General features: G+C 48.0%; 1 protein-coding gene across 1 annotated transcript in view; it reads right to left on the reverse strand.

Annotated features, from left to right (window-relative positions):
• Positions 1 to 16,075, reverse strand: part of KCNH2 (potassium voltage-gated channel subfamily H member 2) — a 1,950,790-nt gene that overhangs the window by 1,220,533 nt on the left and 714,182 nt on the right. The gene's annotated exons all lie outside the window — the stretch shown is intronic.

A 16,075-nucleotide genomic window follows, 5' to 3' on the forward strand; every position in this document is an offset into this window, starting at 1 on the left:
TGGGCTGAGGAGTATGGAGAATACAACCTGAGTGGTTGCCGACTCCAGCAGGACGAGTTCCTGCGTCGTAGGTCTACCCTGTGGGGAGAAAGATAAACATGAGCTAGTGATCAATCTCCGTCGACTTATCCATTGTTAGAAGTCATTGATTGTATACAGGTGTACAAAGTGAAGAGAGAGGAGGAAGTATACCTAACAACTAAGAGTATAACATAACATCTCTGCGTGTTAAAATTACAACAGACATATAGTGTCTCAACCAGGTGGTTGTGTACATAGGTAGTTAATTTGTAGGTTCTAGCGCCAGCAGGCGTGCTATCAAAAGGGGTAGAGAAGAATACCAATCGAGGGAGACCACTTATAATAGACTTACCCTCAATGGTGGGTATTAGTGCCCCAAGGCTGTTCTCGTTGGACCTGCGTTGTGTGAAAATTGTCTGAAAAGGTAAAAAAGGTAAAAAGGGGGAGGGTCCAGTCGGTTTAAAAGGGAATTTGATTGTTGGGGTAGAGTGCTAGATTAGACCCCATGGTTGGACAGTCCGGAATATCAAGTGGACAACATCGGCCAAACCCACCGTGGTCTCGCCAAACACACGATGACCCCAGTGAGGTCATACCACTCTAGGTAGGTCGTAGCCTGGATGGGGACCCAGCGAGAACCCAACGGGTCTCCACAACCACCACAGCGACCCCCCATGAGTCAGCAACGGTGCACGCGGTATTGGAGGCTCCGCGCGTGACACTCCCCCCCATCTCCACACACCCCCTCCCGGATAACATACAACTATGCCAACCCGGGGTGGCGGGAGGGGGGCGGGCGGGGGGCGCGCGCAGGAGCAACACCCAACAGTCCCTCCCCACGAGAAACACTGCGGCGGTCGGGGATCCGAGAATGTCAACGATCACCCAACCCCGCAGTCGACCTGGGAGAGGGCAGAACCCTGGAGCCCCTGGGTGCCAGGTCAACGAAAGTGGGTTTCGTACGAGGGTCCATTGAGCCCGACTAACCACAAGGAAAAAGTGCCCATTGCAGCGGCCCCCTTACCTCATTAGCGCAGCGGAGTAGCCTCTCCACCTAAACCGCCCGACAAGGTTTGGCACGTAGAGCAGCCGTTGGTGTTGGACTGTGCCAAACGTCGTTAAATGGCCGGGCTTAGAGCGTGATTCGGGGGCGTGTCTTGCTTGGGGTTGCTGGGCAACCATACCAAACAACCCGACGATACTGGTGCATCATGATGACGTCTATGCGTCATGGTATCGGAAGCGCACGCCATCTTTGTGAGGGGTTGGAGAAGGGTACAAGGGTTCAAAGGGTAAGGATGGCGGAAGCCTGACAAAAAGGAATTTTGTGGTGAACTGGATAGTTAGCTCCCTCGTGTCGATCATATAGGGCAGGAGAAATTGAGGGCGTAATGGTTAAATATTGGATCTATAGTGGTGGTGGGCCGATCGCTTTAGTCTAAGGGAGCACATCGTGGTTATGGGCCCTATGCTGGGATTGGTTGTTGAGCAGCCATGGTGGGCTGGTGTCGGTGGCGCTGTCTAGATTGCGGAGTTGCGGGAATAACGCGCCATCTTGGAGTGGGAAAGAGGACTCCTAAGGGTAAGCTTGTGTGAGGCACAGCTGTTATTGGGGACCCCTGGTACAGTGTGGCTGTCATGTCGCGATTGGACGTCAGTCAATAATCACTGGAGTGCAGTTGCAATCACGGTTCGGGTGGCTCATGGGTCAAGGAGTGCCAGGGAGGGCCGAACAATATTGTGTGATAATAATAGACAGATTGTATGATAATGATAAACAGATTGACAGATTGATGGGCCCCTCTCTCAATACATCAAAGCTACAGTGTGGCAACCCATCAGTGATAGTGTGCTATCGACAGGTTGGCATGTATTGACAATATACAGGGTTCATATCGCTTAGCTGCCAAAGAGAGAGGAGTGGTAGACATTGACATGGGGAAATGTGTCTTCCTAGTGGCGATCTATCTAGATAGCATATTCCAGGGGACGGAGTCATTTAGTCCCTCGGTGTCTAAATGTAAACGGTGCACCCATCTTTGTTCAACTCTATATAAGGCCTGTTGGTTTGATGAAGGATGCCATTCCAGAACCACCCATTTGATGTCTTCAGCTGCATGGCCAAGTTGTTTGCAGTGTTCATATAGGCGGGTATGTGATTTCTTGCATCGGATATTGCTGTTATGTTCCATGATGCGTACCTTCACCGTGCGAGTCGTCATTCCAATGTACTTCAGTCCGCAGGGACAGGTCAGCATATAGATGCAATTACTGCTATTGCAGTTGGTGTGTCTATTCAAATGCCACTTGAAGGTGTCTGAGAGTTGGACCGTTTTAGTTTGTGTGGTTTGGGGACAGACCACACAATTGCCACATCAGTAATGTCCCGTGACGGGGGGCAAATCCCAAAGGGTGTTCTGTGGACGATTGCTTGTCTTCTTAGGTGGGGTGTGGACTGATTGGTCCTTCAGACTGGTGGTTCTTCTGAAGGCGAATCGAGGACGGGGGATGTCCAAAGTCACAGAGTTCAGAATGCCCCAGTGCGTGTTCACTGTTTTCTTAATGAAAGAGGAATTTTTCGTGAAAGATGTTACACAGGTAATGATATCTTCTTTCTCCTTATCGTGGGTTTCAAGGAGAGATTCTCTGTTGTTGTTGAGGGCTCTCTTCATAGATTGTTTCAGTAATCTTGTCGGGTAGCCCCTCTCCTGAAGTTTGTGTTGTAGGGTGTGTGCTTCACGTTGGTAATCAGAGGTAGCGGTGCAATTTCTACGGAGTCTGAGAAATTGCCCAAACGGTAGGTTGTCCCTCAGTGCCTTGGTGTGGTGGCTGTTATAGAGCAGGAGGCTGTTTCTATCAGTCTCTTTCTTGTAAAGGGTGGTGGTGATTCCTGTGGGGCCCAATATGATTGTCAGGTCAAGGAAAGGTATTGAGTCTTCAGCAATAGTCCCTGTGAATTTTAGAAAGGGATCCTGCTGATTGATCCAAGTACAGAAGGCATTGCAGCTCGTCCGATCTCCTTTCCAAAAGATCAGGATATCGTCTATGTAACGACGCCATAGGGTGAGATTCTTGAGAAATGGGTTACGTTCAGGAGAGTAGATGTGATATTTCTCGAATGTGGCCATGTATATACAGGCCACGCTCGGCGCGAAGGTAGAACCCATAGACGTTCCACGGATCTGATGGTATAGCTGTGATTCATACTTGAAAAATGTTTCCGTCACGGCTATGTTGGCTAATTCCATGATAAAGGAGATCGGGGTGGGGGATGTCCATTCTTCCAATCTCAGGGTGGATTCCACTGCCTCTAAGGTTGCCTGTTGAGGGATGTTCGTGTACAAGGCTTCCACGTCTAAGGTCAATAGGAGGTCCACGTCTGTGCTCCCGTCCATATCATTAATCAAGCGAAGGACATCTCTGGTGTCTTGGAGATAAGAGGGAATTTTCTTTACTACAGGTTGTAGAAAGACGTCACAGAACTGATTTGCAGTAATACCATACTCCATCCCCTCTCACAAAATTTATAGAGGGAAACCCAATGGAATTTGTGCTGGGGAAACACTGAACTTGAAGCTTTTCCTACTTTTGCAGCTCGGAACAGGTAAAAACATGAAGTATTACTGCCGCCACCCCAATTCAAGTTGCGGAATGAGAAATGTTGTGGTAATCCACTTTTACTACGCTGTATCATTATTTACTGATATTATTGCACCACTTAGAGTCTCCCTCGTAATGATGGGCTTTGATCTCTCTGCATTATTGCACAACTTCATATAAGTACCAAATTACCAAGGCTCTTTGAACTCCGGAGAGCCGACAAGTATGACGGGGAGCCGGAGGATGCACTCTGGTCGTGGCACTCACTCCCAGGCCAGGGATGTCCAGGGGCGATGATTGAAGTAAACACAACGAGATGATGGATGGGGTGCTGAAACTTTTCAGACACTCACCCCCAGTCACAGATCTGGGGTGAATCCATCATCATTCTTTAGCTCACTGCGCCACCCCAGTTCAGATACAGCTATATGCAAATCAGTCTTGACACTGTGCCTCATGGGAACAGTCCAGCCCGAACTGCCAAGCCAAGTCTACCCTGGACCAGAAACAAGCTTCCTGGGACCAGTTTCGGGCTAACAGCCCTCATCAGCCAGGCTAGCTTGAATCCAATGGTAAAGTAAGCAAGGGACCCACATCTGGGCATACCCTGCCACCTTAAGGTGAACAAAGCAACCAAAAGGAGATGATGGACGGAGCGCTGAAACTTTTCTGACACTCACCCCCAGTCACAGATCTGAGTTGAATCCATCATCGCTCTTTATCTCACTTCACCACCCCAGTTCAGACACAGCTATATGCAAATCAGTCTAGACCCTGCGCCAGGAGGTGGTGGATGACAGCCTGACTTGTGGCATTCACAAGGGCGTTGAAAGAATGTTTGGATGCTAGAAAAGTGACATTACATCAAGTACAGGTGGTGGTGAGACAGTTGAATTTCGCTCCCCACATCATACTCAAGGGCACCATCATACTAGGTGGTCATGTGGGGTCCGGCAGGATATAAGAATCTGGGAGGCATTTTTTTTAGGAATTTCAATGGGACAGTGGTATGTCCAAGCCCCATGGGGAATTATGCTTTGGTGCCATTTTGGGGGCATCTTGGTGTGCCCAACAGTGGCCAGGACAGTGGGTGGAGTCTGGGTTAGTGGCAAACATTGGATTCTTGCAGCTCTTTCCCAGCTTGGTATCCTTCACGATATGGCCGGAGCAGTTCCGCAATCAATCAGTCGTATTCTGGTCAGACATCATTACTGTGGTGGAGTGCGTTAATCAGCAAGTGGGAAAGTTTAAGATGATCTTGAGTCTGCTGGCGGAAATCATACCGCTATGTTTGAGGCTGAATGTCAACTTTAAGTCAAAGCATGTGCCTGGTACACTGACCAATGCAGCAGATGCTTTGTTTCATTTTACAATGCAGGCTCTCAGGATCACCACCCAGAAGCAGAGGAGTTCCCTTCACTATTCCTGGATCAACTATGACAGCTGTGCCCCAGCCTACCAGAACTCGTGCTGCCAGTTTATCACCCCAGATGGGGTGTGTCTATTAGGTGGCATATTACACGTATTACAGGTTTCAGGAAAGCAAGGGGGTTGGTGAAGGGTTTTCTTCAGAGTCTGTAATCACATTTCTCGAGGCCATGAGAGGTGAAGGGCACCCTGTGTCTTATGCTAGGCGGCATACTGTGACAATTTCCTTTTTTGCAGATGGGACAAAAGCATTTCTGTTCCAAAGGGCACTGAACGGCTGGCAGATATTGGAGGGATGCAGACAGGATTTCAGGAATCCCACAGACACCTTGAAGCTGGCAAGGATAATGGCCAGATTTGAGAAGGTATGTAGGCCAACAGCTATGGTTTGCTTGTTTAGGACAGCTTTTTTCCCCTGGCCTTCTATAGGGCACTAAGAGTGGGGGAGTTGGTGACAAAGAACAAGAAGAACAAACGTCGGGGTTTTCTGCTACCAGACGTTCAATGCTCAAAAAACTCCTTGTCGGTCACCATTGCTCGATGTAAGACAGGCCACATGGGTAAGGGGGAACACCTACTGTTGCACAGAGCCCCAGGGAAGGAGTGTTGTCCACTGGGAAATATTTAAACCTTTATGGCACACCAGGCACAAGGGGTCGTTAGCAGGGCCCCACAGACAAAGTTTCAATTTGCCAGGGTACTTCGTAGGTCCCAGGTGTCAGCAGGTTTGGATCCTACAGAGTTCAGTTCAAAATCATTTCAGATTGGCGCAGCCACCGCAGCGGCAGTAATAGGGCTGGCAGGACAAATGGTTCCAAGGATCAGCAGGTGGAAGCCTGACTGTTACAAGTGCTATGTGAGATTGAACATGTTATAAATGTTTTGGCACTAATTAACCAATCCTTTACAGTATTCTGCTGTCAAGGCAGGTGAAGAGCAAGATAAAGTGTTACGCATTGCCTTCTGTTAATGCGGGACCAAAAGGTGTTACAGATGTGCTGGTGTTAGGCCACTGGTATGCAAAGCAGGCAACGTTTTTTTTTTTATTCAGCAGGTGACTACACCACGCTGGCAAGGAAGGCTGTATTTCAACTGACTTTCTGTGGTCAAGGAGGACTGCCCTTGGCCACTGAACTGCATTTGAAAAAATGATGCCCTGGAGGCTTTTGCTTCCAGGGATTGTCATCCTGCATTTTGGAGACAATGACTTGGCTGAGCAAGGGTAAAAAAACGTATTTGAATTGGTGGTCTCCAAAATGTGTTGGCTTTTAAAGAAGTTCCCGGAGGCCGTAATAACATGATCTCACAAAGTGTGAGGTCGAATTGGACAGGCGGTAAGTTGGTCATGGCCCTTAATGAGTCTGTCAAACAGTTGAACAGGAAGGCTGATAAGTTGTTGAACACAGGTTGTTTAGCATCAATACCTCACTGATGCATGAGGGGGTAAACATTTTTCTTACAGGATGGGGTACACTTATCTAAGGAAGGTAATACAATGTTTCTGGAGAACCTGCCGGCCTGGCTAGGCCAATGCACACAGTAAGATGGTGGGGGGTAAGAGAGATGGGGAACTATGCTGGCCTGTGGCGGGGGAGGTCATGATAGGTTTGCACACATCGGGCACCTTAACAATATCCTTTTTATAGCAAAATAACATCAGCGTCACTGGACCCTCCAAGGGGTGCTGGAAGCAAGTCAACAAAGAGGCTGCAGTGGCACAGGGAGTTGGGAGTGGTCACTGACAAGCCGTCCTTACCTGTCAACCACCGATGCAGGGAGTTGGCACGAGCTAGCACAGGCCCTTGGGGGGCATGGAACGTGGGTGTAGGGGGTGCCCGAGGTAGGTATCCTAAGTGCATTCGGGCCCCCTGTACAAGAGCTACTGAGGCAGGGAGAACTACCGGTACGTGAGAGGGAAGGTTGGGTCTTCTCATAAGGAGGGCCCTATCCTCAGGATGGAGGATTTAAAAGGAAGGGACACAAAATCGAAAAGTTATGTTTTCTTGGTTGCACAGGAACAAACTAGTTATGGTTAGGTAAATCCCATGTACTAGGGTCTCTGTTAAGCTTAGGTCTCACTTGTGTACATAATGTAAATACTGTGGTCACTGTGCAACTGATGATGTTTAACACCTTCTATGCTCATGATGAGCTCAGCTCGTCATGAGGCACGGTGCTCGTGTGCTCATGACGAGCTGAGCTTGTCATGAGCCGTGGAACGCTCACACGCGGGGATAATTCCCCTGCTTTGCTGAACGTTCCACGGAAACGGGTGTGGTCATGACGAGCTCAGCTCGTTATGAGCACACGAGCACTGTGCCTCATGACGAGCTGAGCACGTCATGAGCATGGGGGCGCTGTGCGCGCCCCCAGCACAGCAGGGGAATTACCCCAGCTGCGAAGGGGTTATATTGTTTTGTGTATGCGAAAAATAAATACGTCTGTGGTCTTATGACCACTAACCCAAAGAGCTGGTGTGAGGCTTTGTCATTAACACTGTACCGGACAGGTGCAGTTAGACACTGTATTAACTTGACAATACAGCACTGCTGGCCCTTACCACACAATATATGTACTTGAAGTGGATCGATACTGGGTGAAGGGAAAGGCTCTTGGACACTGGGAGATATAGATCACTGGCAGGTGGGAGGGGAGGACAGAGATGGGAGAGTATTTCTTGAAGTTAACTTTTGTGACACTGCTCCTAGTAGGTGCTAATGTGTTAATGCACTGCTTTATTCTTTAACACTGTAATATGGCATGCCATGCTTTATACTTTCAAGCCTGCCTAGTGTACACCTCGACTTATAAGACTAAATTGGTGAGTACTTCCTGTTTTACTGAAAACCAATCAAAGGGGTTGCACTTTATACATGCAGATATGGGCCATGAAATGTGACCCTAGAGGTCTTCCTGTTAGTAGGGATTGACCAACCAGGCGAAGTTGGGCACTGTATCTTGTAGATATGATACTGCTGGTCCTTATAACATGATGTGCGTACTTGAAGTAGGTCTATATTGCTGGATGAGGAAGGTTCTTGGATACTGGGAGATATCGATTACTGGCAAGTGGGTTTGGAGGGGACAGGAAAGAGGAGTATTTTCTAATGTGAACTTTTGTGATACCACTCCTATCTGTTAATGTGTTAATATATTTGTTAATGTATTGCTTTATTATTTAATACTGTGATAAGACATAACATGAATTATATTTTCGAATCTACCAAATGTATGCCTGGACATATTAGATTAGGCTAAGTCTGTCCTGTTACATTAAAAAACAATAAAGAAATATTTTTTCAAAACACACTCACAAAATGGAAGCATGGAGGATGAGAAATATGGAGAAACCGTCACCAAGAGAGTACGCAGGAACCTGCAAGAGGGAGATAAAAGGAGTGTCTACTAGTGAACTAAAGAGGCATGAGGTGAATTGAAGACTACACAGGTTTGATATTTGGAATCGGTGCCCAACATATATTGGCAACTGCCCAGGGTTCAGTGCTTTAAATGGGCCGGTACTGTCTGGTACTGAGTACCGGCACTTTATTATTTTGACAGGGAGAGTACCGACACTTCTCAAGAGAAATGCTATACTTTTAATAGGAGAGTACCGGCACTTCTCAGAAACAAGCAGGTACTCTGCTAAAGAGTACCTGTACTTCTATTTTTCCATTTCAAGTACTGCCAGGGGTGTCTGAGCTGAGCTTTGGGCACCGACACTCATTCATTTACAAATTAAGCACTGGTGCTAATAGATACTCAGATGAATGCAGATGCATTGCACCACACAATTGTGCACAGACATGGACATAGATATGTGTACACACACACACGCAGGCACACACACCCCCCAAAAAAATAGTGCTCCAGGGATGGTGTGTCAGCAGTAACCATAGAGCTGTGAAGCCATGCCTCCACTGCTCACTGCTAGGAGCATAATTAAAAAGGAACATTTCACACAAAGGAGCTGCTGCAGCCAGTGATGCTGTGTCAGGCTGTGCTCTGGACTGCCGGCATCGAGGGAATAGAAAACGCACAGGCAGGCTAGAAAGGTTCATTTCGCAATTCCACAGTCTCTGATGAATCTTAGATTCATTCATGTTGCATATTAAAAACAAAACTGAACAACAGAGAGAATGAAGGGCGTTGCCATGGAAGCAGGTTATGAGAATTCTATGCACTCTGACAAACGTCAAGCACCTGCCCCAAATCTGCCTTGGTTCTCTACCCACACTCTAGGGTTGTTTCGCCCCTCCAGATCTTGTGATATGTTATGTTATGTTGACTTGTGTAGCGCACTAATCACCCAAGAGGGTATCCAGGTGCCTGGACAGGTGTGTTGATGTGTAGTCCCTGAGGTGCTTATACAAAGAGCCAGGTCTTCAGCATTTTGCGCAACTCATGTGATGTGATGTGTTAAATGAGGCAGTTCCATGTCTTGGGTGCAATGTAGGAGAATGAGCGATCTCCCAGTTTTTCTTTTGAAGATGTGGGGAGTGTGTGCCAGTGAGAGTGAGGCACGAAAAAATTGTCTGGTGAGTTGGTGAAAGTGTATGCGGCTGTTCAAGGTATTCAGGTCCTGTGTTGTGTGGGGCTTTGGATGCATGTGTGGGAAATCTGAATTGGCTGCACTTCTGAATGGGGAGCCAGTGAAGCTTCCTGAGGTGCAATGTGATGTGACTATGGAGGGGAAGGTCGAGTAGGAGACATGCAGCAGTGTTCTGTATGCTCTGGAGTCTGTGTAGGGGTTGTTTGGAGATTCCGGCATAGAGAGTATTTCTATAGTCAAGCGTGCAAGTAGATAAGTCCTTGCGTGATGGCCGTATGTTTTTCTGAGGCAACCATGTGAAGATCTTTTAGAGCATGTGTAGGATGTGGAAGCAGGAGGTGCACCCTGCTTTGACTTGAGCCGTTAGGTTGAGCTTGTCATCTAGGATGATCCCAAGATTTCTTGCATGGTCTGTAACTGTGGGTGTTGGTTCTAGCTCAGACAGCCACCAGGTGGATCCCCATAGGACGGTTTTGTTGTCAAAGACCAGTACTTCCATCTAGTCTGAGTTGAGCTTCAGGCAGCTGGTTCGCATTGAGTCAATTACCATGGTCATACAGTTGATTGAGTTGGTTCTGGTGGTGGTTGTTTTGTCAGTCGGAAGAGGATGAGTTGGGTGTCATTGGCATAGGTGATGTCTTGTGATGGTATGATGTTGGAGAGCATTCTAATGAATATGTTGAAATGGGTGGGGCTGGGGGATGATCCCTGTGGGATTCCGCACATCAGTTTTTTGGTCTCTGATGTGAAGAGTGGCAGCCCGACTATTTGGGTTCTTCCTGTGAGGAAGGAACAGATCCATTTGAGATAAGATCCTTGAATGGCAATCTCGTGGGGTCTTCTGATGAGGGTGTTGTGGAAGTCAGTGTCAAAGGCCATGTAGAGGTCAAGCAGGGTGAGGGCCTTTGTTTGTCCTTGGTCCAAGATGATTTGTGTGTCGGCGGTGGTCACAATGAGTGAGGTTTTGGTGCTGTGGTAATTTCTGAATTGTGAATGAGTGTTGTCTAGAATATGGTGAAGTTTGAGATGTGCTGTGAATTGCTTGTTGACTGTCTTCTTCAGTTAGATAGGGGAGTAGGGAGATGGGTTAAGAAGATGCTCAGTTGATTTTGGGTTTGCTTTGGGCTTCTTGAGGAAGGTGCTGATTTCTGCAATTTTCCATTCATCCAAGAAATTGCCTTACATGATTGAGGAGTTGATGATGTTGGTCAGGTTGGTGCTGATAAGTGATAATTTTCAGGGTGTAGATGTAGTGGGAGCATGTGTCGAATGGGGCCCCTGAATGCATGTCCCACATGATTGCTGCTGTGAAGGGAAGACAAGGCTTGGCAGTTTGGTCTGGACTGTTCCCATGAGGCACAGGGTCAAGACTGATTTGCATATGGCCATGTCTGAACTGGGGTGGCTTGGTGAGCAAAATAATGATGGATTAAACCCAGATCTGTGACTGGGGGTGAATCCATCATCTTGGGTGTTTTGCTGTTCACCCTATGTGGGAAGGGTATGCCCAGACATAGGTCCCTTGTTCACTAAGCCACTGGAGTCAAGCTATTCTGGCTGAAGACGGCTGATAGCCAGAAACCAGTCCTAGGATGCTTGATTCCGGTCCAGGGAAGACATGGCTTGGCAATTCGGTCTGGACTGTTCCCATGAGGCACAGGGTCAAGACTGATTTGCATATGGCCATGTCTGAACTGGGGTGGCTTGGTGAGCAAAATAATGATGGGTTAAACCCAGATCTGTGACTGGGGGTGAATGTTTAGCCATTATGCAACATTCCGTCCATCATCTTGTGTGTTTTGCTGTGTTGTTTCTGGTGAGGGTTGTTTATTTGGTCAGGTGGCCATCCTGGTTGGCGGTGGGTAAGTTAGTGATGAGTTCCCTGAGGTTGGTTTGCGAAGCTGCAGTAGATGTTTGTGATTTTGCTGTGGAAGAAGTTGAATAGGTTGTCGCAAAGTTGTTGAGAGGCAGCGATCTTGTTGACAGTGACTGAGTGTGTGGTTAAATCCTTGATGATTAAGAAGATCTCCTTGTAGATGTTAGAGTTTCCTTCAATGCAGTCCACTGGTGCTTATTTCTTGGTATCTCTTATTTATTTATTTTATTTATTTAAAACACTTGTAGAGCGCAACTGTCACCTGGCAGGTATCCTGGCGCTGAGAGCTTACTCCTGAAGAGGAAGAGATGGGAGGCTGTTTAGGGGTTGGACGCGACATGATTAGGGAAGAGCCAAGTCTTGATTCGCTTCCTGAATGGCAGGAGTTGTGGAATTTGGCGAATGTCGACCGGCAAACTGTTCCAGAGCTTGGCGGCGGCCACTCTGAAGGATCTTCCCCCGGTCCTTACCTTGTTAAATCTGGGTACCGTTTCAAGGCAGGCTGTGGTGGATCGTAGAGCTCTGGTGGGGATATACCAGGAATTTTTTTTTTTAAAGATCTGGGGCCCGTTCCGTGTAGTGCCTTAAAGACCAGGCAGAGTGGTTTAAAGGCTATTCGTTGCTTCAAAGGGAGCCAGTGTAGCTGATTATGTACGATGGTCTCAATTTTGTCCATAAAGAACTGTGCGAGATCATCGCAGAGGGTCTGTGAGGGGGGGATGGTTTTCTTCGCACAGTCGGGGTGGATAAGGGTGTCAAGGATCTGGAAGATGCTTTTGGAGCTATTTGCTGCGTTAACTATAGTGGAGCAGTAGTAGGTGGATTTGCTCTCCGTGATAGCAGATTTGTAATCGAGAAGCTTATTTTTCCAGATGATTTTATTTGTGTCGTGGTAGCCTTGTCTCCACTTCCTCTCAGCCTGTCTACAGGCTAATTTAAGGGTTTTCAAAGAGTCATTATACCATGGGGCTGGTGCTCTGCCTTTAGGTTTACATCTTTTTAGTGGGGCGATAGAGTCCGTGGTGGATACTATCCTCATACTAAAGGTTCTGTAGTTGTCTTCAACCGAGTTGGTTGGGGAGAAGCTGTCTTCCACACTGAAGACGGTGGGGGTGGCACTCAGTTTTTCCAGAGCTTTCCAGTCTCTGTTTAGAAAATCTGGTGGGGCGGTTTTGTTCAGTTTTCTGGTTTTTGTGCTGATGATATAGAATTTAATAAGAGCATGATCTGTCCAGCTCATGGGCATAATGTCGTTCAGATGTATTAAACCAGGACTTGAAAAGATGAGGTCGAGACGATTGCCTGCTGAGTGGGTAGGTTGCTTAACCAATTGGTAGAGTCCCACACTTTCACAAGAGAGCAGGAGGTTTTCTAGACCAGTGTCTAGACTACCATTTGGCCAAAGGTTGAAGTCCCCTAAAATGATTAGTTTATTGTGGGAGGTAGCCATGTTCGTGAAGGTGGTGAGAAGCGATTGCTGCTGTAGAGAGGTGAAAGACCCTGGAGGTCGGTAGCAAATAATTGCCGTGAAGACATCTCCCGAGTGGCAGTTTATGGAAAGGCCGAGGAGCTCAGTCCAGACAACTGCGTCCATATCTAAGGTGTTAATGTGCCAGGAGGCTCTGTAGATAATGCCTACTCCGCCACCACGGCCTTTGGGTCTGGGAAGGTGCAACATTTTAAAGTCTTGAGGGCAGGCCCATGCTAAATCAATATCACAGTCAGCGTGAGTCCACTCTTACTTGCTGGTGATAGCGTTTGAGTGCAGTCTTGTTGCTAGTTCTGTCAGTGGTGACATGGCTGGCTCTCCATTTCCTTTCTAGCTGGTTACAGTGTCATTTTGTGTCTCTGAGGTCTTCTATGTTCCAGCTGGCCTGCTTGTTTGATCTATTATGTTTGTTGGGTTTCATGGATGCGAAAGTCAGTGTATTCTTGATCCAGTTATAGAAGTTGTTGATATCCTTGTTGAGGTTGTCTGTGCTGAGGGCCTGAAACAGTCTGCTTCCTTGATTTTGCCCAACTGCAGCTTGGAATGTTGAACCTGGTAGGGTTGTTGACTTGCGGTGTATGATTTGGAAGTGAATGAGGGAGTGGTCGGTCCATGTGTGGGTGTGGTGGATTTGTATTTGATGCTGTCTCTTTTGGGGGGAAGATGGGTCCAGTAAATGCCCTGTGGTGTATGTTGGGTCTGGGTGAACCTGATGTGGCTTAAGCTTTTGAGGAGTGCTGTGTGTAGGAAAGTAGGATCTGCTTCTTATAGTTACCCCTACTTTTTTGCTTGATGTCTCACTGTGTTTGACTAGTCTGACTGGGATCCTGCTAATCAGGACCTCAGTCTATCTGCTTTCTCCCTTAAATTGACAAGCATGTACTTTGGTACACTCCAGATTGGATACTGGGGTACCCTTATCAGTCCCTACTATATGGTACCCATGTACCCGAGGCATAGGTACCCCAGAGGCTTCCCATGGGCTGAAGCAGGTATTATGCCACCCACAGGTGGCCATGCAAAATGGAATTATGCCACCCACAGGTGGCCATGCAAAATTGAACTCTAGATCTGCTACTGCAGCCTGTGTAAGATGGTGCTTGCACTACTTACTTTAGATATAGTTTCACTATATCTATTGGTTACTACACTTAAAACTTATAAGTCACCCCTATAGCAGGCCTTAACAATCCTGAAGGCAGGGTGCTGGGTTTTATGTGAGAGGGTGCCCATGCATGAGCAGAGCCCCTCTGCAGCCTTCGGAGCCCATTGTCCCGGGTTGTCTGTGACTCAGCCGGGCATAAAGGTAGAGGTGCATTATAACCTCACAGTAAATTCCATCTCGAAAACGGATGAATAGAAATATATTGTGTTTGGTATCAAACACCTTGGAATCATACTGGTGTGGAGGTATGATTCGACCCTTCAGAAGCGGGCTTCGTCAGGTCACTAGTCTAACGGGTGCCAGCCTTCTTGACCCGGACAGCACAAAATGGATGCTGTCGACCAGAGACACATTTATGCCCTCCTGCCACTGAGCCAAGCTCGAGCAGAGGAAGGCAGCACAATAGGCATCCTGTCACAGGGAGGTGTGACCACCTCCCAGACAGGGTTTAGTGTATTGGGGCTGGGTGGGTGCACTCTGAGAGTGCCTGAAAGTCGGCACCTGGGGCACATTTGGTGTCCCTATGCGTAGTCCAGCTCAAACCAGTTCTGGGAGCCATTGGCTCTAGCTCTAGCTCAAAACTGGACAAAGGACATGTGTACAACCACCCCTCTGTCCTGACCCTCCACTAGGAGTAAGTAAGTAGTGAACAACCCACTTCCGTGGGTACAAAAGGGCTTACCTTGCTGTAAGACTTTAGATTTTACGTGGGTAACATTCTACAAGAAGAAACCACTGACCATTGACCGTCTGGACACTCTGGACTTCGCTGGACCTTGACTTGGCTCGACTTCATCCCCCTTTCCGCCGGAAGCTTTGTTTGTGCCTTTGCTCCATACAGGCTCCATGCAGGACCTGTGGTGCACTTAAGACAACTGAAGAATCTCCCTTGGAGTGAATGAGTCACTTCCCTGCATTTCCAGGCTCCTAACTGCAACTGACCAGTCTGCTGCTCCTGAGCTCCTGCAGACTCCGAAGATTTCAACAACACAGGAGGTACGTTTCTGAGGGTCCCTGAGGTTTATCTGCCCTGTCACTGAGTTTGAGGCCAGTATACCACGTGGGGACTGCATAACCTGAACCCCTGTGCACCACATCCGTTTGCAGTTGCATATGCTTGTTGGCAATTCCTGAGCTTTTATATTGGACTCCGTGTAGCCCTGACCCTGAGCAGTATGTGCACCAAAGAACTCAGGCCTCTTCACACCGAGTGCTCTGTGGGCTGGTGCTTTGCAATCTAGCTTGAGGTCCCCTCGGGACTCCTGGTCAATCGGCCTGTGAGTCCTCCTGAGGGTCATCTTGATTATCTTAGGCTTTCCTTGCTACTCCAGATGTGCCCTGTCTCCCTATTTCTTGGTGAGTCCCCTTGACCTTGCTGGTCCTCACCGTAACCTGTTTGACTTTCCTGCATGGGTTGCTTTTGCCAAGGCTTGTTGCTGCTACAACCGGACACCGACCCCTCAGCACGCAACTTCTTTTGCAGGCAGCTCACATCCAGCTCCTGGTCATCCTCTATGTCTCCTGGTCCTTGTGGCTGCAGGGTCAAGCATCCCTTTTTCGCACCTGAACCACCCGGCATCGGTGGGCATTCGTCTCCCGAGCCCCTGGTCACTCTGAAGTGACCCAGACTTTTTCCCGTCTGCTTTCAGGTTACTTCCTTCCAGAATCCAGGCTTGGATTCCACTGGATCCTTTTCACCTTCACGGCAGCAGTACTTCTTCACATCCTTCCATACAGAACGACGGAGGTTTCCGACGCCACTTCAGTCCTATGCACCCGGCTCCGCTGGGATAGGTATTTCTGGTACTATGGTATCCATGGGGTTTGCTTGAAGTCCTCCTAGAAAGTTCCTTAAACTTTAACTTTCTAACTGCGACTTTCCCTTAGAGTTGTACGGAGCACGCTGTCATATTTCCTCACTGCACCCGTTCTCCGTGAGCTCCT

Source organism: Lissotriton helveticus, chromosome 10, assembly GCF_964261635.1.
Source record: "Lissotriton helveticus chromosome 10, aLisHel1.1, whole genome shotgun sequence".
NCBI lineage: Eukaryota > Metazoa > Chordata > Amphibia > Caudata > Salamandridae > Lissotriton > Lissotriton helveticus.